The 25,236-nt window shown below is 39.9% G+C and overlaps 2 long non-coding RNA genes across 4 annotated transcripts in view; both read left to right on the top strand.

The window, feature by feature from the left end:
* Positions 1 to 25,236, top strand: part of LOC115288137 — a 294,944-nt gene that overhangs the window by 101,356 nt on the left and 168,352 nt on the right. The window lies entirely within an intron of this gene.
* LOC115288139 lies at positions 3,545 to 4,713 on the top strand. The gene is made up of 3 exons (XR_003906829.1): positions 3,545 to 3,602; positions 3,963 to 3,985; positions 4,662 to 4,713. It is a non-coding gene; the product is annotated as an uncharacterized LOC115288139 (long non-coding RNA).

Raw genomic sequence — 25,236 nt, 5'->3', positions numbered from 1 at the left:
TTTTCATGTCAGTAAAGCGTAGATATACTATGTCTCCAGAAACAATATGAACATATTTTAACCTAGTTTTCTTCTTTTCACTGCTTTTGAAACTAACCATCTAATGACCCAAGTGAAATGGCCTCTTTTTATATTCTCATCCTATCTGACCACTTGGTGGGAGTCCTCTGGTCTCAAGTTGACCTTCCTATCTAATCAGCTTCCCTGGTTCTTTTATTAATTCTAACAATAATTTTTTGTTTATTTGTTTCCCACATTGCCCCTCTTCTTCTACCTACCCTTTGCATGTTTCTATCAGCTAGGATTGGTTTGGGCTGTACATATAAAAACCTTATAATAGTGCTTCATAGATTGGGATTTATTCACATCAAGTGACAGTAATTCCTAGTACAGTTCTTTTGCACCTAGCAAAAATTCCTTAATTTTTTACCCCCCCCCCCACATACTCTAGGTAAAGGAATACCCATAAAGTATAAACATTCAGGTTATCAAATTACAGAATGAAACCATCACCCAGGTCAAGAAAAAAGTATTGTCAGTATCCCCCAGAGACATCCCATTTTACCCATTCCAATCTCTACCCCCTCTCTCCACCCCAAAGACTAACACTCTTGTAGTCTGTATGGTAATTGCTTTTTACATTTTCTTAAGTTTCTGTCACTTCTGTATTATTCTAACTATACTAACTATAGTTGTGTATACTAACTATAGTTGTGTTTTACCCATTTCTGATACTTTTTATATATGGAACCGTAATTTTTTTGTGAGTTTAGTTTTTTTTGCTCAACATTTATTTATAAAATTCATCCATATTGTTCTGTATGGTATTCATTGCTATACAAATTCTGTTGTATGAATATGCCAAAATCTATGAATCTATTCTACTTCTGATGAACATCTGGGTAGTTCCCAGTTTTTGGATATTATGGATGAAGCAGATCAGAACATTCTCCTCTGTCTTCTGAGGTCCACGTGCATGCATCTCTGTGGATATGTACATAGGAGTGGAATTGTGGAGCTTCATGTTTTTGTTTGGAGTTTTCCCCAGTGATGTGACAGAACTGGGAGGAACACACCCAGAATGACCCACAGAGTTGCACCCCAAAACTGATTCCATCTTGGAGCAGGAGTGGAAAAGTGAGGCTGACCCATGTGTGTGGTGAGGATTGCAGTTGTCTGGCTCGTTTGGTTGTTGGGGAAAGTAGCCCATCAGAAAGTGAGGAGGGGGGGTCAGCTAGATGCTCGTGGAGGAATTTCTCTACCTTTTGGGGATGCAGGAAGTGGAAGGAGAGATTTGGGCTTGGCTCGGCTCTATTTGGAGGTCTTTTAGTTGATGACCCATGACTAAATGACATCAGTGGTAATTTGGAATCAGAAATTTGGGCAGATGGTGATGGAAAGCTTCTCTCAGAAGGTGACATTTGAAGAGAAACCTGAATTTTGAGAAACAGTCCATCATTTTGGGGAAGGAAATTCCAGTGGTAGAAGAGCATGTACAAGGGAGAACACATTTGGAGATGTTAAGAAACCACAGGATTGCCCCAGAAGCTCAGTGGGCAGGAGGGAAGTGGGGCATGATGCAAATGGGGAAGGTTACCTTGGAGGCAGAGCTGGTTAGGGCAGGTGGCTCATGGTGGGAAGTTATTGGGCCTCAGTAAAATGGAAGGAATATTAAGTTCGGTGGTAAGCTGATTTGGTTCATGTTGGAAAGGGACTAGTCTGGGTGGATTGTGGTCATGGCAAGAGTGGCAGCAGGGAGATCAGTGGGGGCCATGCCTCCGGGAGAGATGACAGTGACTGATTGAAGGTGGAGAGATGAAGGAACTGAATGTAGAAGAAAAGGTGACTGCATTATTGCGGCTTGAACAATTGAATGGATGGAGGTATCATTAACTAAGATAGGAAGTGCAAGGGTAGGAATAATTTAGGGTAAAGGGAAGAGGAGGCAGTTGTGGGAGAAAAAAAAAGTTCTGGTTTGTCCATGTCAGGTTTAGACACCTATTAGATATTTTAAGGGAGCATTCAGATACATGAATTTGGAACTGAGAGCAGTGTTCTTTATAGATTGTGAGAAAATCTTTCTATCTCTGGGCCCTATCACATGGCCTATTACCTGGTAAAGTGCTCAATGCAAGGTTGATGAATGAATTTATTAAACAGATATTTATGCAGTTCTTACTCCATGCCAGCTACTGTTCTAGGAGATAGGGATACAACTGTGTACAAAACACAAAAATTCCTGTTTTCCGAGAACTTAAAATGAATGCATGCATGAATGAAAAGTATATCCAGAATTAGATATTTAATAAGGCATTTCTTATTTTTTTCTTCTATGTCTTAAAAAGTGTTTGAAGATATTAGTTAAAAATGGAATTCTCCAACGGGATTAATTATAAGAATAGTGTCTAGAGAGACTTTATTATAATAACCCATTTTTCTTTTTCCTTTACTTGATTTTTGTTACAGTATTGATGTGCCTGAGACCTGTGTATCAGTTGGCAGTGCAGCTAATTATGGTAGATGGGTGTTTACAGTTAGTTGCTTTGGAGTCGATTTCTAATTTTCCCTTGAAAAGTGTTATTTACAGGAACCCTGTTTTCACTAGCAGGTGTGAGATGGCTCTAGGCCACACGGAGGAGCAAAATGTCACTTCTGAGGTTTGTGATGCATTGTCTGATAGATTCCCCAGGTGGAGTGAAAGACCCTTCTCGGCCCTCTCATGCTCTGTGCTGCCAAGGCTGAGAAGCCGAAGGGAAAATCTGTGTGCATTAGTGGGGTGTGCCTGCGGTCTCACCACTGTGCTCAGTATAGTTCCTAGAGGGTTTGTGTTCGTTAGTATTCTCTAAATGTAATTAGCATCTTCTGAGCTTTCAGGGAGTTTGTAACTTGGAATAATTTGCAATGATTCTGTTTTGCCCAGAGAGTTACCTGTTAAATACTATAAGTAATTTGTTTCAGTTTTATCCTTATGCATTTGGATGCTTATATATTAAATATCAATGTTAACACCTGGAACAGATTATTTGGTTTATACACTGAAACCTACCAGTCATGATGCTAAAAAATGTATTTTCTTCTGACCCAGGTTTTCATTAACAACAAAAAAGGAAGCTCAGTTGCAGTTCAGTCATCTTTTGTCTCATCAACAAGATAGATGTTTCTCAGAAAGTTTGTTTTCAATCAGGATTTTCCTTTTTGATTGCCTTAATTAGGGAAAAGACTACCTTTCTAAATGAAATACCCCTAATCTCACCAGAATTGGGAAAGGCAACACTTTAAAAGCCTGAATTTAAAAATACAGTGGTTAAAATGCACACATATTAAAGAATATGTTCATTAACTTAAAATTTGTGCTTGCGAGAGAATTTTTAGATACTGACTTGGCAGAATTTAAGAAGAGCTTTTGCAAAAGTACATTTCATGATTTAATACGCCCTTTCTGCTTTTCTCCCCTTGTTCATTGGATCCGCCCTTGGATATATTGACTCCGTGTACCAACTCCTCTAAATTAAAACTGAGTAGCTGCTTCAGAGACACCATGATCTACAAAGAGGACTTTGCTATGCAGCAAACAGTGGGCAGGGAAAGATGAGCTGCCAAAGGTGGTTACATTATGTGGGTCGTGGAGTCCATGTGAAACCTTGTGACTCATTTTCTGTAGCTAGGGGCAAACATTTGGAGGATTTTAGAGGAGGAAGAGAAACAAATTAGTTTTCTAGAAATCTGATGGGGGGGCGGGGTCGTGGCGAGGAGGATGGTGGATGGTCATGAATCTGGGAGCAGAAGACCAGTAAGGAAATTATTACAGGAGTTGACTGTTTGCCACTCCCATCCCAGCTTTGTGTTTAGTGTTCTCTCAACAGAGGCTTAGCTCTCTGCTTCTCACAGATAGTTTGGCTGTAAAGAAGTTGCAACAATTGACAGAAACAAAGCTAATTCATCATCTCCACTCTTTCCTGCAGCCCTGGTCCCATTTCTCCTCAAGGTTTGTAGGAAGAAAATCTTCACTTGAATTGCCTTTCTCTATATTTGTTCCAGGGTCAGTTATATTTTACTAATACAAAGTTTAGTGCCTTTTTTTTTTTTTTTAATAATCAGCAGAATTGGGAAATCTTATTTTGGAACATGGCCTGGCCCTTCTTCATGAGCTGTTCTTCCAAGCAACCTTGAGGAGCTTATTAAAATAGGCACGGAGAGGCTCTTCTGTGACACTTCCTTTTGTAGCTGAAGTGTAATGAAGGCAATGTGTTTTCAAAACTTGACTGTATTCCCCTAGCAAGTGAAACCTGCCCTCACTCCCTGGAGCTCCTGGTGCCTTCATAGTCTTCCTGGGGAGGGCTTTGAGAGGCTCGACCTGATGCCTCGGGTGTGGAGTCTTTCCTGGGGTCAGCTGGCTCTTTTCTTGGGATGTAAAGGAAATGGAACTTTTGGTGTATGCAATTCTCTGTTCCTCAGTTTCCTCATCTTAAAAATAGAATACTTACTCTATCTGCCTTATGGACTTGTTTTGAGGATTACATGAATCAGTAACTTAAAGGGTCATTAGACGGACTGAGTAAATTAATATATAGGAAATATTTAGCACCATGTCTGGCATAGAGTGAACATTATATAGATGTTTATTATTTTTTCCGTTACTCACTGGCTCCCACCCCCTACAGCTGAGCCTGCTGTTGCTGCCATGCCTTTTTCTGTGCAGTTTTGCCTCATGCCAGATGCCAGCCTTCTTCCTTTATTCTCTTGAAGGCATTGCATGTATAAGTAATAAATGTGAGTAATAATTACCATTAATAACACTAACTAATGTTTACTGAGTGCTAACCTTGTGCCAGCAATGATATAAGCACTTAATATCTATTCGCTTCCTTTAATTCTCATACCAGCTCTATGACAGAAATATGATCATCAGCCTCATTTTACAGATGAAGAAACTGAGGCAAAGTTAGGTTAAATAACTCGCCCAAAGTTAGTAAAGGGTGAAGCTAGGTTTTCAAGTATGGTTTACTTACCCATTATTTTCTGGGCCCTTGGTTGTGTAAGGAAGCATCTTTTTTTTTTCCTTCCCTTGATTATTTTTCTATTCTTCTCATTTGGGAGGTCAAATTCCTTATCACGGCTCTCACTGCTAAAAGGGGTGGGGCACAGAAGGAGGGAGAGGGATTCTTAGTATGTAATGATAAGCCTAAGGAAATGTCTCAAGTATACTGAGCCCCAGCTGTGTGCCAGCATTGTGTGAGGGAATTCTCACAACCGTGCTTAATCACTATTACTGTCATTTACAGGAGAAGAGACCAAGTTTCAGGAAAGTAAGGACGTGACCTCAGGTTACACTGTTCATGAGCTGTGAAGTAAACCATTTGAAACCAGGTCCATGTGGCCCTAGAGTATCCCAGAGCATGCTGTTGTCACCACACCAACCTGGCCTCCTCAACGTCAACCCCAAACCTTCCTGCCCCCCAGCCCTCCATGCTGTGAAGTAGTTCACCCAGTGATTTTTCTCTTCGTAGTCCTCTTCTCCTTTTTAACCCCTCTGATTTAGCTTTTCTTTTAGACTGCTTCAAATATAGGAACAAATATTTGAGTATCTTGTTAATGTTTATGTTAGGTAGGATTAAGGATGCTTATTGAAATATTTAACCTTTTCATTCCAAGGGGCCATAAATGTGATGCCAATAAGTGTCATTAAACTTTGTTCATATCAGTAACATCTTGTAGAATTATTAGATGTTAAAGTACAGCCTTTAACCCTCAGGTGGGAGGAGGGTGTGTGTGTGTTTCACATAGGTACCATTTCTCATGAAATTCTCCATGGGGTATGACTATTAGGACCCTGCTTAGGTCAACTCAGAGCAGCTACCCTGTGAGCTGCTTTATCTACCATCCAAGATTATTCTGGGAATGTGTTTTAAGGGTTTGTATCAGATAAGGATTTGTATCACACAAAGGTAGACTGTAAGCTTGAATTTTTTTCTTGGCCAATCAGCTTAATTGCAAGGCAGTTATTGGATTCCTGTTCACATCATTGGTGATGTGAATGCTATTACTGGTGAGCTCTGGATTGCCTGACTTTAAGTCATACACCTAGCTGTTGGATTTCCAGAACTCACTGTCTGGCAATGGTCAGCTTCCAGAAACTGATGGATTATAGTCATTACTTTTATGCTAATATGCTCTAATGGTGACTTTCTTTAAGCGTCTTGATTACTATGTGGGGGGAAAAAGCAACACAACTCCTTCTTGTAATCAACCAGCAGGCCATCTTCTCCCTGACGAAAGCACTGTACTGAGAGTATATTGGGCTTTTAGTCTGCCACTTGTCCCTCTCAAGATGATATTGACACTACTTTTTTACTCCTTAAGTATATTTCATTTTGCAAAATACACGCTCACTAGAGGCCCAGTGGGTGTCAGAGCTTTTGCTCTCACTTTATTTCTTCTGAAGCCAGTGTTCATCTCAGGTTTTCACACTCTGTGCACGGTGGCTGTGCGTGCCTCATCCCTTCCTTCCATCGGTCCTTTGGATACTTCGTGCAGTAACGTATAACATTTGCATTGCACTTTCCAGTCTCCAGAAATGTGAGAAAGACATTTCTAAGCCACCCAGTCTGTGGGATTCTGTTATGGAAGCCCAAACGGACTAAGAGAGTATCTTATCTGATTCTTTCTAAAATTCTTTTAGGTGGATATTATTATTGCTTCTATTTTACAGATAGGCTGAGTGAGATCCAGGACTTAAATAGTTTGTTCGGATTCACCTAAGAAATGGAGCCAGGACTGGCACTTAGTTTCTGAGTGCTAGTGCTATTTATACCCCACCTCAGCGAAGTAGTAAGAGGACAGAGAAGTATATATGGGCCCAGCCCCATGTAAAAACGATTGAAGAGATGAGAAACAGCTTCAGCTTGGGGTCATTGTCTTTCTTGTGGTGTTTCAAGTCTAATTTTTGTTCCTTTTGATTTTTCTTCCCACTTCTTTTTCCATAATGAAATCAGCATGTTGACATTGTCCTGTGTGACTGTCAATATCTTCCTTGGGGCTCAGCCATGCTTGGTGTGGAAGAAAATGACTGAAGGCAAGGGCTATCTATAATGCTGCCTCAATGTCAAGTCCTACTATTTCCATTTTGGCCTTAAATGTTTATAATACACATGTTTATAATCAATTGACATGTGAAAAGGGAGGGGACAGGTATATGGAGTTCTCTAAGATTTATATCTTCGAGACTCTTTGTATCCCTTAACAGAATGATTAGCAAAAGAATTTATACATAAAATTTTCTGAACAAACCCAGGAATTTACTCATCCTTAGCATTGTCTCCTAGTCCCATATCTAATGTAATTATTCATGTATTCATAAATTCCAGAAATAGTAAGTTGAGTAGCAATGTAGAATAGTGGATAGAAGGTGGGACTCTGAATTCCGTCTGGCTGAGTTGAAATCCAGAGCCTGCCACTTATGAGCTGGGTGACCTTGGCAAATAACTTAATTTCTCTGTACCTCATCTGTAAAATTGGGATGAGAAAAGAGCCTACTTCTTAGGGTTGCTAGAAAGATTGAGGGGTTATTAAATGTAAAACCCTTAGAACAGTGTTTGTCCATGGCCATTTCTCAAGTGACCCTCAAAAACGTCCTACTCTCATCCCCAGAAACTGTGACTATGAGGATGATCATGATCCTGTTATATAGGCATAGTTGATCTTAGATAAGGAGATTATCTGGTGGGCCTACGCTAATCACGTGGGCCTCTTCAAAAGCAAAGAGCTTTCTCTAGCCAATAGCAGAAGAGAAGGTCAGAGAGATTCTAAGTGTGAAAAGGACTTAAAATGCCTCCGGTAGCTTTGACAATGGAGCAGGCCAGGTGAGAGGAATATGGTCAGCTTTAAGGAGATAATATAGACCCCTGGCTGACAGCCAGCAAGGAAATGGGGACCTCAGTCCTACAGTTTCAGGGAATTAATTCAGCCAACAATGTGAATGAGCTTAGAAGTCGATGGGCACTTGTGGGGAGAAGCACTGGGTGTTATATGGAAACCAATTTGACAATAAACTATTATAAAAAAAAAAAAGTCGATTCTTACCAGAATCTTCCAACAAGCTCAGCTGAGTAATACAATGACTTCAGCTTCGTGAGATCCTGTACAGAGAACGCAGTCAAGCATACTTGGACTTCTGAACTACAGAATTGTGAGACAATGGATGTGTGTTGTTTTCAGCTCATGGTAACTGGTTATGCAGCAATACAAAACCGATACAGTTACATAAGTACACAGTAAATATTAGCTGTCATTATTACATTTATTTTTGCACATGTTCAGTGAGTGGTATATACTGTGTGCCGCACTGGGGAAGCAGTGTTGAACAGAAAATAATACTGGTTCTCAAAGATTTATAGTCAAGAAGATAAACCATTTCATTTCTCCTGATGTCCCGGCTTTATGAATATCAACCAGGATTGTATCTTGTATACATTTCCTCTTTTCTTCCTTGCTTTGGCTCAGGTCTTTTATTATAAATATACATTTTTAAATTTCTCTTGTTTTCAGCCAGTGGCTAGATGATGTTTAGCCACCAGCAGTAACTGTTTGCCATGAGAGAGTTGGGGCCAGGATTTATTGGTTGTCTCCTATGTAGAACCGTTAGGAGCTGTGGGAATCTCCTAGCATTTGTGCTCAAATATTGTAAGGCGTACAATGGGGACGCCTGTTTCTAACAAAGGATCTATATAATCCTTTATCTCTAGAATCCACCACCTGGTGTTCTCAACAGCCCTGAGCACAGAACAATTCCCAATTTAATCAAACTGGAATATAAAAGGAGCAATGGGGGCTGCAGTGTGTGATCCCCTTGAAGTTGTTCCAAGGGAAAAGGACCTTTTGTTACAGAGACAGCTCATTTTAGAGTTCAGTGGCCTGTGACACTTCCCCAGCTGGCAGCTCAGCAGGGACCTTCTGATACTTTCCTACACTCAAAAGCCATTTTTGGTGGGCAGAACAGTGAAACTGTCATTAAGGGCTGCTTGGTGGGAGGGTTGGGGTAGGGGGAGAGAAGTACAACAGTAAGGGAACAGTGGTATTAGTGAATGTGCCTGCAGTGATTTTATGATTTTTATTCAAATATAAGCTGTCTTCATTTGCTGAGTCTTTGCCCTATGATATGGTTGGTGGGCGTTTGTATATGTTTACTAAGGGCAGTGGTGATATTATCACTGGATTTTTGTTTACATTCATTTTAAAGGTCCTTGGATTGGAGCTGGGGTGGGAAGGGGGGAATTTCATCTGTTCATTGCATCTAGTTCCCTACTTGAACTAGAACCTAGTTTCTTTGTACTGAGATTTTTCAGAGGTGAGACATGAAAAATTCCAAAAGCTATTCTGATGTCAAAATATATTTTGGAAAAACCTAGGGTTTTAAAGCTAGGAAGTATCTCAGAGTCAGCTGGTCTCACTCAGCCAAACTGCCCAGGTGGGCAGGAGTCACATCACCGTGTGCCCAGGGCAGATCATCTAGCATTTGGACAGCAGGGCACTTCTTCCAATCCATGAGCATCAAGGCACTTTACAAGAACAGGGGCTTGGGGACAGAAAAGGTTGTTTGAGATCATTATGGTACTATTTTCTGGCTATGTGATCTTGAGCAAATTATTTGTCTTGCCTAAGCCTCAGTTTCCTTACTGGATAATAGAGATAATAATATTTAACCTTTAGCCTAATTGTGAGGGTTAAAATAAATAACCAATGTAAAATGATACCTAGTAATTTCCATCCAGTAATATTTTAAAATTCCCTGTGGTATCAAGTTATAATAAGAAATGACTTGGGCAGGTCTAGTCTGGAGAGACTGTAGGACAGGGAAAAATAAAAGGTGTTAGACTGATTCCCTGAACTCCAAACTCTGTGTCCAACTATTTATTTGTTATATCCTCTTTGGTGTCTGACAGGCATCTCAGATTTAACATATTCAAAACCAAGATACTAATTTTTTCTTCAAAGCTGCTCCTAGTCTTTCCATGTCAATTAATAACGACTCCATTCCTTCTTCCCATTGCAATGGCCAAAATTTTGATGGCATCCTTGACTCCTCTCTTCATCTCACCCATTCAACCTGGGTCAGGAAATTCTATTCACTCTATCTTCAGTTTATGTCTAAAATCCAACCACTTTCCACCATTTCTGCTGTTTCTGACTTTGGTCCAAGTCATCAGCATTTTTCATTGCAAGTGTCAAGAGTGATTTCATTAAGATATGTCAGACCAGACAATTCTTTGGCTCAAAATTCTTCAGTGGGCTTTCTATGTCCCTCATCAAAAGTCAAAGACCTTTTCACTTTCAACAATAGCCAAAACATGGAAAGAGCCTAAATGTCCGTCAACTGACGAATGGATCAAGAAGACGTGGTTTATATATACAATGGAATACTACTTGGCAATGAGAAAGAATGAAATCTGGCCATTTGTAGCAACGTGGATGGAACTAGAGGGTATTATTCTAAGTGAAATAAGTCAGTCAGAAAAAGACAGATACCATATATTTTCACTCATTTGTGGATCTTGAGAAACTTAACAGAAGACCGTGGGGAAGGGGATGGGGAAAAAATAGTTATAAGAGGGAGGGAGACAAACCATGAGAGACTCTTAAATAGTTAGAACCGACTGAGGTTTTGATGAGAGGTGGGGGAGAGGGGGAAATGGGTGATTGGCATTAAGGAGGGCACTTGTTGGGTTGAGCAATGGGTGTTGTACGGAAACCAGTTTGACAATAAACTGTATTTTAAAAAAAGCCAAAGACCTTCTAACGGTCTACAACAATGCTACTAAAGTATGGGACATGGACCTGTCAGAATGTAAATCAACTCTGTCAGTAAACACTCTGCTTAATTTGCCTGACATTTTGTTCTTACAAGACTTTCTCCATGAAGGAAGAAGTGTACTGATTGACATTCTGGTGCAAACTCCTCATCTGCCCATAATGTTTTTTGTGTGACCTCATCTCCCATTCTTGAGTTCTCCGTCTTCTTGTTCTTAGTCATGAGGGCTTGCTGTTCTTCACACACTGGTTGCACTCCTCCCTCTGTACAATCTACTTTCTCTGCCTGAAATGCTTTCCTTCCAGATGCCCAAGACTTATTCCCTGGCCACCTTCACGTCTTTATTCAAATGTCACTGCTTCACTGAAATCTTCCCAGATTGCCCTGACATTCTCTCATCTCTCTGCTTTATTTTTTTCTATAGCCCTTATCATCTTTCAAAGTGCTAATATAATTTACTTTATCCACTAAAAAATTATCATCCTTGCTCTCCTGCAATGTAGACTCCATGAAATGAGGGACTTTTAAATATATTTTCTTTTCTTTTACTCCTGGCATCAAGAAAAATGCTGGTAAATAGTAAACACTTGGAAAATGTTTAGGGGATAAATGAATGCATTTGAAAGTAAATAATGAAATGATTTGACAGAAGCTACATTTTTGTTTTTTTATGACCATATTTTTAAAGCTTTAAATAATTGTCCAGAGTATGTCCTGTCAGGCTGGGATGGAATGTGGGGTGTCCAGGGAGGCAATTAAAAGACTTATGCAAATCAGGGGCACCTGACTGGCTCACTCGGTAGAGTATGTGACTCTTGATCTGGGGGTTGTAAGTTTGAGCCCCATGTTGGGTGTAGAGATCGCTTTAAAAAATCTTGGGGCTCCTGGGTGGCTCAGTCAGTTAAGCATCAGACTTCGGCTCAGGTCTGGGTTCGAGCCCCGCTTCGGACTCTGTGCTGACAGCTAGCTCAGAGCCTGGAGCCCATCTTCGGATTTTGTGTCTCCCTCTCTCTTTGCTCCTCCCCTGCTCATTCTGTCTGTCTCTCTCTCTCTCAAAAATAAATAAAACATTAAAAAAATGTTTTTTATCTTAAAAAAAGAGACATGCAAATCAAAGACTTGGCCAAACAGGCAGTATTGACAGTGAAATTTATGAGTACTATTTTTCCTCTGGTTGTTCACCATTATTTGGTATTATTCCTGCCAATTTTGCTAATAATTAGGTAAAAATTATATTATCTTATTGTTTTAATTTGCTCTTCCTTAATCACAAATAAGGATTATTATTCTGTATTTTTGCTTCTTTTAAAATTTTGTTTTGTGGAGTGTCATTATTCAGTTTTCTTTTATTTAATGATTGATCTTTTAATATTTAATAATTTGTATCAACTTATGTAAAAGTTTCTTATGTAAAGATAATAAACAGTGCTAGTCTTTTGTATTTGCTCATATTTTTCTGTCAGGTATTATTGTTTCATCTTCAAGGTTTATACAAAACCTTGAAATTTTATTTAGTTAAATATGTTGATCTTTTACATTTTTATTATCTTCTATCACTTTTGGGTTTAGAATTTAATGCTCCTCTAGAATTTCAATTTCCAGTTTTTGTACTTTTTATTTTGAAATGATTTTTGATTTAAACAAAAGCTGAAAATATAGTGTAGAAGGTTCCTGTCGACTTTTCATCCTGCTTCTCCAAATTTGATATCCTGCCCACCCATAGCACAATATCAAAAGTAAAAAATTAACATTGATGAAATGCTGTTAACTTGATTTGCATTTCACCATTTTCCACTAGTTTTCTAATTGTGGTCTAGGATTGAATTTGGGATCCTACATCCTCTCATTTAGCTGTCATGGCACCGGAGTCTTCTCTGACGTCTTAACATCATTCCTCAGTCTTTCCTTTTCTCTCGTTATGTTGACATTTTTGAAGAGAACTGGTCAGTTATTTTGAAGAATGTCCCTCTGGTTTGTCTGATTTTTTTCTCATCTGCAGATTGAGGTTATGTGTTTTTGGCAAGAATACAAGAGACTTAATGTCAGTGCCCTTTCCTTCTCTGTAGATCATAACATGAGGTACATGATGTCACTATGTCTTATTACTGGTGATATTCAGTGTTATCACTTGGTTAAGGTGGCATCTGATGCATGCCTCTTCTGCAAAGTGACTATTTGCTTCTTTGTAGTTAATAAATACCTTAGGGGAGATACTTTGAGACCTTGCATATATCTTATTTCTCCTCAAACTTCTGCCCACTAATTTTAGGATCTATCTGTGGATCTTGGCTTGTAGTAATTGTTTGGGTTCTTTTTCTTCCCCTAACTTTATTTTAAAAGTATATTTGTTTCTACTGGGTAAATGGTGAGAAATGGATGTGGGTTGGTAAGGTCTCATGTAGGTTCAAGTGTCCTTTTGGGTCTTGTGGCTTTCAAAGACTCCTTTAGGGTAGAAGGATCCTTAGATACAGGGAAGCCAAGTGCCCTGAGTCATACAGTTGTTGCTGATTAAATCGTTTGCTGTGAGTAGGGTCCCCAATGCAGCCTTAATTCCAGCTATGGACGACAACAGGCCTGACACATGCCATCTCAGTGATTCTGAATTAATACTTGTTAGCAGAGATAGGAATCCCAACTTCTTATTTCCCCCAATCCAGTACTATTTCTGTGTTTTTAGAAAGCTTAAGGCTGACTCTGCCACTTCTGAGGATATGCCATCTGGTTGTCTCTCAGCTCTGTGGATTTTGAAATATGAGGAAAGACTGAGAGAGTGGTGGCTTCCTGGGCATGTGTAAACTTTATTAAACTGACAATTTTCATTCCTATTTTCATTGGAGAAGGCAGCAATACTGCCAAGTAATGAGTGCTTCATGCCTCAGATAAAAATGGATGTTCACATTAAGAATCTTGGTGTTGGATTGCCTTCTTGGCATCCCAGCACTCAGCTGCTTTCTTCTAGCTGTCACCTGATAATATCTGGCTGAACAGTGTCTAATGTCTAATCCCTGTGCTCTTGACCATGACTAACCAGGGCTTCTCTTGCTGGTTTCCAGGGATCACAGGACAGCTTGGCTTTTTCCTTCTTAGAGCAACGCAATGTAGTGTCACTGCCAACCATAGGAGCTGGGTGTAATGTAATACAGATACTTGGAATTGCTGAGTCATTTCACAGCGATGGCCATGCCCATGAATGTGAGTGAGCAGCATGGAAGCAAAACAGTCTTTAATGACATTATTAGACTGTTTAGATACTCTTGTCTTTCCCACATTTGTGTTAAACATTTGGCCATGTAATGAATTCAGGTTAGGTTAAGACAAATATCCTGATACTAAGTATGGAGATAAATAAAAGATAATACCCCTGAGATCATATTTGTGAAAGTGAATAGCCCTTTAATCCTTTATTACCATATAGACTTTTTTCTTTGTTATTTTGTTTTGGCAGGCCATTCATAATTTGAAGAATACATCTACTTACTTAATAGTTTGAGATTGGTAAGCTCGCTGTCTCACTCTGACAGTTTAGACCCTATCTCATAATTAAATGTATAAAGCCCAGAGAAGCTCTGGTGACCATGGCAGGTCGAGAGCATGGGACACTGGAGAGGTGAACTGCTAAACTCCTTTATCTCTAGTTGTTTCTCTTTTGTTCCTCTTTTTCTGCAAAGAAGAATCCTAGGCTTAAATCCCAATTTTCTAGAAAAACTTATTTTTTCAAAATATATTCATCAAGCTAGCTGCTGTGTACCAGGCACTGTGCTAATATAGCTGGGATACACTCATAAACAAGATGGCCTTGACCTCATGGAGTCTAGGATCTATGGCAGTACTGCCCAATAGAAATATAACATGCATACACATTGTAACTTAAAATTTTCTAGTAGCTATGTGAAAAAAGCAAAAAGAAGCAGGTAAAATTCATCTTACAATACATTTTACCTAACATACCTAAAATATTGTATGTATTTAAAATGTAAAGATGTAACCAATATAAAAATAACTAGTGAGATATTTTACATTCTTTTTATTGTATTTGATCTTCAAAATCTGGTATTTTATACTTATTGCATGTCTCTGTTTGGGCTAGCCACATGCTAAGTGCTAAACAGCTTCTTATGCTAGTGGCTACTGGACCAGGCAGTGCAGATTTGGCTGACACCCTACACATAATGACACAAGTAAAAATATTCAGATTATAATGGTAGTAAGTGCAACCGCAAGGGAGGAAATTCTGCTTACTCAACACGTAGGAAGAGTCTGGTGTACTAAAGGTGAGATATGAAGGATGAGCTGGAGGTGACCAGGTATGAGGAAGGTAAGAGTGCTGCAGGTGAAGGGAGCAGTGGTGTGTGATGTCTTTGAGTGAAAAAGAGTGAAAAGGAAGCCAATATGTTGAAATTTATGAGTGAGGGGGAAAATGATGGTACTAAGAACAGGAAAAGAGAAATTATCCAGATAAGAAGAAATCTACTTTTAGAGGAAGGTTAAATTTGTTTTAAAATATTGACTTGCAGGGGGAGCCCAGGTGGCTCAGTGGGTTAAGCATCTGACTCTTGGCTCAGGTCATGAGTTCATGTTTTCATAAGTTTGAGCCCCACGTGAGGCTCTGCACTGGTGGTGCAAAGCCTGCTTGGGATTCTCTCTCTCCTTCTCTCTAACCCCTGGTCCCCCAACTTGTGCTATCTCTGTCTCTCTCAAATAAATAAAATACAACTTAAAATTTTTTGATTTTAAAATGTTGACTTTTAGGGGGCATCTGGTGGCTCAATGGGTTAAGCGTCTGACTCTTGATTTCAGCTCAGGTCATGATCTTCCGGTTATTGAGTTTGAACCTTGCATTGGGCTCTGTGCCTTTAGCACAGAACCTGCTTGGGATTCTCTCTCTCTCTCTCTCTCTCTCTCTCTCTCTCTCTCTCTCTCTCTTTCTCTCCCTCCCTCCCTCCCTCCCCCTCTCTCTCCCTTCCTCTCTCCCTCCCTCTCCTCCTCTCCCCCTCTCCCCACTCTCCCTCTCTCCCCTTCATACCTTCTTGCTCTCTTTCAAAATAAGCAAACACTTTAAAAAATGCTGACTTTCAGCTGCAAAAAGCAGAGGTGTGGTATAGGGAAATTGAAAGGTAGAGGACTGGAGGTTTAGCTTATTTGATGGAGCCAGCAAGACATTATGAAGTCCTAATGTCTGAACTTCTTTTCAGGGGCCACTTGTTAGGTAGGCTGGAGATCATAATGGAGAGGGAATCATTGGTTAAGTAAATCAATGATTTACCTAATAACGGAGAGGTACATTGGTTAAGTAAATCAGGAGGTGGAAGTAACAGTAAGTATAAACTGTGTTCAACAGAAGGTCAAGGATCATGATAAGGAGACTAAACTCAGTGAAGAAATCTTGGGGCCAACAGGAAAAGAATAGAAGGTTAAATCAAAAGGGTGGCAGCCTAGGAGAGGGGAATGGAGTGGGGAGGCAGAAACAAGGGAAAATGAGTCAGCAGGTCAAAAGTGATTGGTGATTCTTTAGTTGGCTGCCAGCGGTACAGTGGGTCGTGGGTGAGCCAGGTTTAAGGTGAAGGTGAAGGGTCCAGTAGACATTTTAAATAACTATCATATTACTAATACAAACCAGCTGTTTCAGAGGAAATGACCCAGGGACTGAAGAGAGGCGCTGGAAAATGAGCTTATCCCTCTAAGAGCCAAAATACTCCTCTAAGCTTGGACAGAAACCTTATTTGCTTGGGCACTGTGGGAAGCCTGCTCCAACTGTTACCTCCTATGCTCTTACAATCTGGCAAGTGAAGTGTCTGCGATTCTCAGCAAATCTTAAAGAGATGGTGGTGATGAAACTGATATTTATCTTTTGGATGGGGAAGTCTCTCCTCCTCCCATCACTGGGAGAAGGCAGGGCATTCCTAGATCACTAGGCCTCTGGTCAACAACCACTAATGTTAAAGCTTCAACTTCATCGTAAGTCACTTAGAATTTGCTATGTCCATGCAGAGTTCACACATGGGAGCCTGATTCATATGCTCCCAGAGTTTGTATGTCTGACCCTTTCACCTGGAATGCTGAATCAGTGGTGTTCTCCTGGCAGCTGTGAGAGTGAGGAAGTAGCAGTTGGTAAGATGGGCAGTGAGCCTGTTTGAAGACCCAGTTGTGACCTGGGCACCGACTGCAAGTGCTGCGTTTAAAAGCAAAGCAAAACTATTCTGTAGACCAAGTCCTTTTCAGCAGGGAAAGTCGTGGTGTTGTGTTAGGAGAATGTGATGATGTTCTGCTGTGGGAGTGATCCTGGTTTTCAAGGGCAGACGTTTGCTCAGTGATATTTGTGGAAACGTTAATGTCTACTTTCTAGGTCATAGCTCTGACAATACTCTTCCCCTCATAACCCTAGATACCTAAGAAGGACAGGTGCAGAGGGTGCCTAGGTGGCTCACTCAGTTGAGCATCCGGCTCTTGATTTCAGGTCAGGTCAGAGTCTCATGGTTTTGTGGGTTCAAGCTCCATATCTGGCTCTATGCTGACAGCACAGAGACTGCTTGGGATTCTCTCTCTCCCTCTTTCTTTGACCCTACCCTGCTCACATTCTCTCTGTCTCTCTCAAAATAAACAAATAAATAAATAACTTAAAAAAAAGAATGAATAATAAGGAGTAACAGTATATGGGGTAGCATAATCATAAACTAAGACTTGAAGAATAATTTTTAACCTGGCTTGTCAAAATAACTATGTGTCTACATTTATTGATGATGTTGCTTCAGCAGTGATTAAGAGCTATGTTAAATTATTCTTGATCAATGCAGACTTAAAAAGAACTTAGTAAATTAAAAAAAATAGGATTAGTCTTTGATTATAAGCCAACCTCTTGGATGGCATTTAATTTGGGCCTTTTGTGGATGGGAGTGGAGAGAGCAGAGGGAGGTGGTAGGAGAGGATGGAGGCTGCATAGGACTGGATCGTTCAGGGTTTGGTTTTTGAAATTTATTCCAAGAGTAATAAGAAACCAGAAGAGTGTTTTATACAGAAAAGTGTTCACAAGATCCAATTTGTGCTTTTAGAAGCTTACTCTGGCTGCCTTGGGTCCAGCCATATTGGATCTAGAGGAAGAGTAAAGTTCCGTTCTAATTCTGGTCATGTAGCTGGTGAAAGGCCTGATTCCCAAGTGACGGTGTCAGCCAGCAGAAACAACTCACAGAGGCAAGAAAGGAGCAGGACAGGCTAGCCCACTGCCCACATTCCTTACTGGCTTCAAATGCAGTCAGAGTCAAAGGAAATCCCACACATAAAAGATACCTTTAAAGCTTTGTTTGAAGAGAAGCCATGCTTAGGAACAGATTTGAAAAACTTGAAAATGAGCTGATAAACATCTGGCTTGCTGTGCTTGAAGGGCTGGCACACATCAGGTGCACTGAACAGACCGCCCCAGGCAGGCCCTGAAGAAGTTTCCTTGTGGGGTTTGTGCAATACTGCTTCTGCAGGGCAACTCCCGTCCTGCAGAGGAGTCAAAGGGGATTTACCTCCAGAAACACCATCTGAGATTTGAAGTCTGCCTCTTTCATTCCCTATTGTAACAGGCTTCTTCCACCTCAGGGCCACTCGCTCTTCATCCCAGTGGACCAGTACCTATTCTCCCCTTAGTTAGGCCTCTGGGAGGTATGGGCACACTGTGCCCTCTCACAGTTTACTGTGTACAAGGGAGACAGAAGGCTCATCATTGTCAGCTAATTTTAGTGCAAAAGTGCCTTAATTACTAAGAGGAAATTTCAGGGCATGGATTGCATGAAATCCTTCTTCTCCTCCTTTGCTTGGAGTCTGTTAACAATTAAGAAGCCCCTAATTTTGCCCCCCTGCCCTAGTGGGAGGAAGTCAGGGCACATTCTAGCAATCCCTCTGTATAAGTCTGAATAACCGAACTCTTCCTTTCTGTTTAATCCTGACTCCTGATCCTTACAGAGCTGAACTGGACTGTTTCGGCTGACCTCTTTCTCTTTCTCTCTGCCTTCGGGGTTTCTGGAGAAGCAAAGTCCATTTAGGTGTGGGCTTGGACTTCTTTCTTCAGCTACAGGCTGGGGTGGTTTCTCTTGAAGCTGCACGGACCCTACAGGGAGTGAGCTGTCTCTGGATTTTGCCCTTGTACCTCACCAGGCTCACTTTTTCTTTGCTATGCTCAGTTGGGACTCCTTTGTCTGTCTGCAAAGCCTTGGCTTTCTCCTCTGCCTTTCTCTGTTGAACCTCATCTCTCTTCACAAGACTTCACTACCTAGCCTTCCAGATACAGCTTAGCATGCCTTTCCTGTCATCTTTTACATGTCAAGCCCTGGGTCCTGATTCACGTGGAACAAGCTTGTTCTTTTGTTAAATCCCAGGGCCTTGATGCAGTACATTTTCCAACGTTAATGGATTTTAAAAATACAACTGAGTCATTTTGTAAAGGTTGTATCTGTGGAGTTTTATTAATCAGATTTCTTTTTAAAGTTTTTCTAAAAGTTATTACTTTTATTTCAAAAAATTTACACTCTATATACAATTTTCTAGGTGTCTGAATCCCCCAGATTATTAGTGTCTCTCTTTATTTTTTTACTATTCATTTTTTGAGAGAGAGATGGAGACAGATCATGAATGGAGGAGGGGCAGAGGGAGAGGGAGACAGAATCAGAAGCAGGCTCCAGACTCTAAGCTGTCTGCACAGAGCCCAACATGGGGGATTAAACTCACAAACTGCGAGGTAATGACTTGAGCTGAAGTCGGACACTTAACTGACTAAGCCACCTAGGTGTCCCTTAGTATCTTTCTTTAAATGTCTAATGTGAGTATGTAGACAAATTTAACACTGAGGAAAAAAAAATAAATGTCTAATGTTTCTGTTAAAGAATATTGTGTTCTCTCTCTCCCCCCCCATATATATCTAAAGTTAAATGGTTTTTATAAAAAGCACTCAGAGTAATTTTAAATGTACATTCTGAACTTTAAGTTGAGATATGTCAGGTCTTTTTACTTCAGTAATTACTGTTAAAAGTAGTTTTAGCTCAATTTTTAAAAGAAGTAAATCCTAATAATTATGTCCCTGAGTGCATTAGGAAAGATGGATACCTCTATTATTGTAAAACAAAGGTTCATTGGAGTTGCACTTGAGCCTAGTATTCTGGCTTTGTTGTAAGTGCACAGAGGATTAAGGTGGTGGGGAAGAGCTGCTATGGTAAGTGTTTCACAGATCCAAGCTTGATGGGCTGGGTAGAGGAAGAAACAATTTGCCTTGAATCTTGCCTGAGTCAAGCTTTGGGAACTACACTGACATTATAGAACTTAGAGAGGACAACCCACTGACCATTCTTGGATCTTTTCTTCCCCAGTTATAAATTCCCCTAAGGCTTAATTATATATGAACATGTAAATATAGAAGGGTCATTAAGCAGCCTATAACAAGGCCAAAGTGCCTGTAGATTTTGCACCTGCCTTTTGTTGGATTACATATTAGTGTTTCCTAGTAATGCACAATGAACTGAACATTTAGAGCCTTTCAGGACTCAAACAGAAAAGTGTTTGCAAAGAATCCAGTATGATTAGCCCATATGAAGGGGCCCATATGGACATCTCCCTCCTTTTCTTCCCTAATCCTGACTCAGAAAAGCAGGTGGCTTTCCAGCGATCTTTAAGTCCTGGTGGAATTCCATGTCTGCACCTTGATCTATGACTTTTAAAATTTATGCATCCGTGGAGCCTATTATGGGAGTCTTTTCTTTTTAAAAAATTGATAACAAAGGGAATATAGTTTAGAGATTTTTTTCCTTTTTTCTATTCATATGCCTCCTACTTGTCACTGTTTCCATCAAGATGATTTTTTAAAATTTATACAAGCACTCCATGTGCATTTTGGAAAAATTATAAATATAGAATAGCTAATGAAAAAAAGTTACCCCAAATTTCACAACATGGAGGTGACCAATTTGGCTTATAGCAATCTTGTCATTGAGATCCACTGGCATTTCAGTTTCTGTGAACTCTTCATGGGATTGCTGACTACTGTGGGTCTATGTATAAAATTTACTGTTACTAGAACCACAGAGAGAGAAAAACTGTTCCTGAAACTTAAGTATAGAAGGCTAATGAGAAAGCGTCGGGCTGCATGCTGGCAGCTCAGAGCCTGGAACCTGCTTCAGATTATGTGTCTCCCTCTCTCTCTGCCCTTCCCTGCCTCAAGCTCTGTCTGTCTCTATCTCAAAAATAAATAAACATTAAAAAAAATTTAGCAAGAACTGAGTTGCAATGGCAAAATGCAATGCTAATGAAGGTGTGGAAGAATAGATATATTCATATGATGCTAGAGACGTTTAAATTGCCCCAGTGATTCTGGAGTGCATTTTGTCCAATTATAATAAGAGCAATAAAACTGATTTTGTACCCTTTTACTTAGTTATCACTCATCTTATGGGGTATAGCTTGAGGAAATAATCTAAAAAAAAAAGAAAGCATTTTACATAAAGATGGTTATAGTTTAAGTTATAGGTAATCAGGAAAACCATCATCAGGAGATTCCCCTTAGATTTTACCATCCTCAGAAATGTGTTTTATCCACTTAGGAGAGCTTCTGTAAGTAATGAAGCTTTTGAATGGTGACTGAGACTGCAGAGGGGCGGCCTCCCTTGTTTAAGTGGAAGTATGCCGTTGGTGACTTTCTGCCCAGAATAAGGAGCTTGTGGATTTCCTTTAGTCCTGCCACATTTCCCCAATGTATACATGACTGTTGATTTGGCAGATACAAAGATACAGAATTAACACGGAGGACATCTTATTTGACTCACCAGCTGAGATAGGTACCTCCTGTAATCATATAGGCAGACGTCTGCTCATTGCTTGATCAGCTTACTACCTCCTGGGGCGATTTGTTGGAAGCCCTATTATTTAGAAAGCTCTTCCCTTTGTAAAAACAAAATTGACCTACTTGCAAATTCTACCTGTTAATTTCATTTCAGCTTTCTGGGGACTTGTAGAATAAATATGGCTTTTTCTAAGTCTTTTCTTTTTTCTCTCCAGGCTGAAAAGCCTTAGCTCTTTTAGACTATCTCAGATGTTCAACATATGTTCAACGTATGGTTATTTTTTTTCTGGAGGCATACCAGTTTGTTGATGTTCTCCTTAAAGAATTCAGAGGAAAATGACCACAATACGTTGGGTGTAGTCTAAACATTGCAGAGAAGGTCTGGTAGGGATTGTTCATTCTTGACACCACAATTTTATAAATATTAAGGCCTCATCGGCTTTTATCCATGCGGTTTACCCATATTGTGTGTGTATACAACTGAAACCTACTAGTATTTTCATCTGTGTGGCTTGGGTTTTTCTCTACCCTGTAGAATTGCTTATTTGAATCTAATTGCATGATTATACACACCTTTTGGTGAGGAAAAATCTAGATATAGTAAAAAGCACTAATTTGAATTTTTGCATATATAAATACCCCTCTAACCACCACTCAGATGAACATACAGAATTTTTCCAGATTCCAGGAGGTTTTCGCATTTTCTCTCACAGCCAGAAGCTCTGCAGATGTAACCATTATTCTGACTTCTATTACTGTGAATTAATATTGCTTGGTTGAACTTCATGTAAATGGAATTGTGCAATTCCAATTCTCACATTGGTGTTTGTGAAATTTATTAATATTGTTGAGTAAGGCAGAAGCTTACTCTTTTTATTGCTATATAGCATTTCATGATATAAATTATACCATACTTTAGCTATCTATTCAACTCAGGTTTTTTGTTTTTAATTTTTTAATGTTTACTTATTTTTGAAAGAGAGACAGAGTACAAGTAGGGAAGGGGCAGAGAGAAAGGGCTACACAGAATCCGAAGCAGGCTCCAGGCTCTGAGCTGTCAGCACAGAGCCCAATGCGGGGCTCAAACTCACAAACTGTGAGATCATGACCTGAGCTGAAGTTGGACACCCAACCGACAGAGCTACCCAGGCGCCCCTCAGCTCAGGTTTTTTTGAATAAAGCTACCATGACAATTCTAGTATGTGTCTTTTGGAAGAGAGAAGTACTATCTGTTGGCTATATACTTAGGAGTAAAATACATAGTACTATGCAAAACATTAGTACATACTGCAAAATAATTTTCCAAAGTGGTTGTACCAATTTATGCTCTCACTAGTATAGAATTCCAGTTTTCCATATCTTCTCCAGGACTAGTTATTGTAATTCCTTTCATTTTTAGCCATTTTAAAGAGGTATAAGGTGTTATCTCACTATTTTGATTTGCATTTTTCTGATGACTGGTTATCCACATAATTTTCATAAAAAATTGATTGCATGATTTAGCTCTATTGAATTCAGTTTGGATGGCTGCTTCGTTATCCCATGAATTCACTATTCCATCTAGCTTCTTGCTACCCACTCATTTTATTCATGCCATCTGCCCTCTAAGTCTCTATAGTACAGGGAGATGGACAAAATGTCGTATCAGGCCCCTCCCAGTTGGTATCAATGCTTTGATTGGTATCCTTCAGTAGGCCATTCAGCCAGTTCTGTAATCAAACTAACTGGATCATTATCAGCCCTCATTTCACCATGCTTTCAATAAAGGTATCTAGATATACCGAAATTCAGATCCTTGCATGCCTATAATGTTCTTCTGACCTTGCAGTCTAGTTGGTACTCCCATTAAAAAATGAAGTTTAAGTTTGTATGCTTTGTAAATCCAAAATGGCCCCCATTGATCATTTATTCCCTCTCTATGAGCTCACAAATCATCCTTTTGATGTCCTAATGGTACATCTGTCACTTTATGAATGTAGGACAGCATTTGCAACTTCTACTTTTTTGTAGTTTTATGGTTTTATTAACACAAATATGAGATGCATATGAGCTCTCGATTTATTTCCTTTACTGCACAGCCTGGCATTGGGACTGGGGGCTCTGATGGCCAGCTGGGCTGCTCTTTCCACAATGGCTTTTTGATTCTTAGTGGAGACACTGTGAGCGATCTCTGCACAGTAAGATGTGTTGCACATCAGCAGCTCTTCAAGCTGCTTGACACTGTAGGCTAGGAACTTCCAGAAGCCACTGGGCAATTGTGCTTTGTTTTCTTGTTGCTCCTGTATGGAACCAATGTTGGGCATCAAGACCTGGCCCTTGAATCTTCTGTGCACCCTATTTTCAATGCCTCTGGGCTTCCACCGGTTGCACTTAATTTTGACATATTTGTTGGACTGGTGCCAGATGAACTTCTTGGCCCTCTTTTTAAAAATTTTGGATCTTAAGGGTACCTGAATGGCTCAGCTGGTTAAGCCTCACAGTTCATGAGCTGGAGCTCTGAATTGGGCTCTGTGTTGACAACTCAGAGCCTGGAGCCTGCTTCAGATTCTGTGTGTGTGTCTCTCTCTCTCTGTCTCAAATAAATAAACATTTAAAAAATTATAGAAAAAATATTAAAAATCTTGGACTTCATCAGAGTTCTGAAGGTGGCCATGATGCTGAGTAGGAGATGGCTGCCACCCGCCTCCCAGGCATCTAGGAGGAAGAGAGAGCATTCTAGACTTCTTACTTGAAACAGAAGTTTATAATAGTCTCCTTGTTTCATTTAATTGCTGTTTTTAAATGGATTTTCTTTTTTGTGAGCTGAATTCTTTCTTAAAGATTTTAAGATAGCTCATGAGTTCGCAACTATATAATAAGTACTCTTTGGGGGAGGATGAGCATTAAGAAGTATTTTATAATGCAAATAATCATTCACCGATTTAACTCTAAACTTGGATTTCTAATTATCTGATTTTCCTAATCATACAGACATTCACGTTTTAGTTTTGCAAATGGGCAGAATGATGAAAATGATGGATAGTGGTGAAGATTTTTTTTTTAAAAAAGAAGATAATTTTTATTTTTATTTTTTTTCATAATAGTTTATTGTCAAATTGGTTTCCATACAACACCCAGTGCTCTTCCCCATAAGTGCCCTCCACTATCACCACCACCTCTTTTCCCCTCTCCCCCTTCCCCTTCGACTCTCGGTTCATTTTCAGCATTCAGTAGTCTCTCAATTTTTGCATCTCTCTCTCTCCCCAACTCTCTCTACCTCCTCCACTCCCCCTGGTTCTCCATTAGGTCTCTCCTGTTTTCCTGTTAGACCTATGAGTGCAAACATATGGTTTCTGTCCTTCTCTGCCTGGCTTACTTTGCTCAGCATGACACCCTCAAGGTCCATCCACTTTCCTACAAATGGCCATATGTCATTCCCTCTCATTGCCATGTAGTACTCCATCGTGAATATATACCACATCTTCTTGATCCACTCATCAGGTGATGGACATTTAGGCTCTTTCCATGTTTTGGCTATTGTTGACATTGCTGCTATGAACATTGGGGTACATGTGCTCCTATGCATCAGCATTTCTGTCTCTCTTGGGTAAATTCCCAGCAATGCTATTGCTGGGTCATAGGGGAGTTC

This window comes from Suricata suricatta, chromosome 3, assembly GCF_006229205.1.
Source record: "Suricata suricatta isolate VVHF042 chromosome 3, meerkat_22Aug2017_6uvM2_HiC, whole genome shotgun sequence".
In the NCBI taxonomy this organism is placed as follows: Eukaryota; Metazoa; Chordata; class Mammalia; order Carnivora; family Herpestidae; genus Suricata; species Suricata suricatta.
The sequence above is the reverse complement of the archived record's forward strand: the minus strand, read 5'-3'. Positions and strand labels throughout refer to the sequence as shown.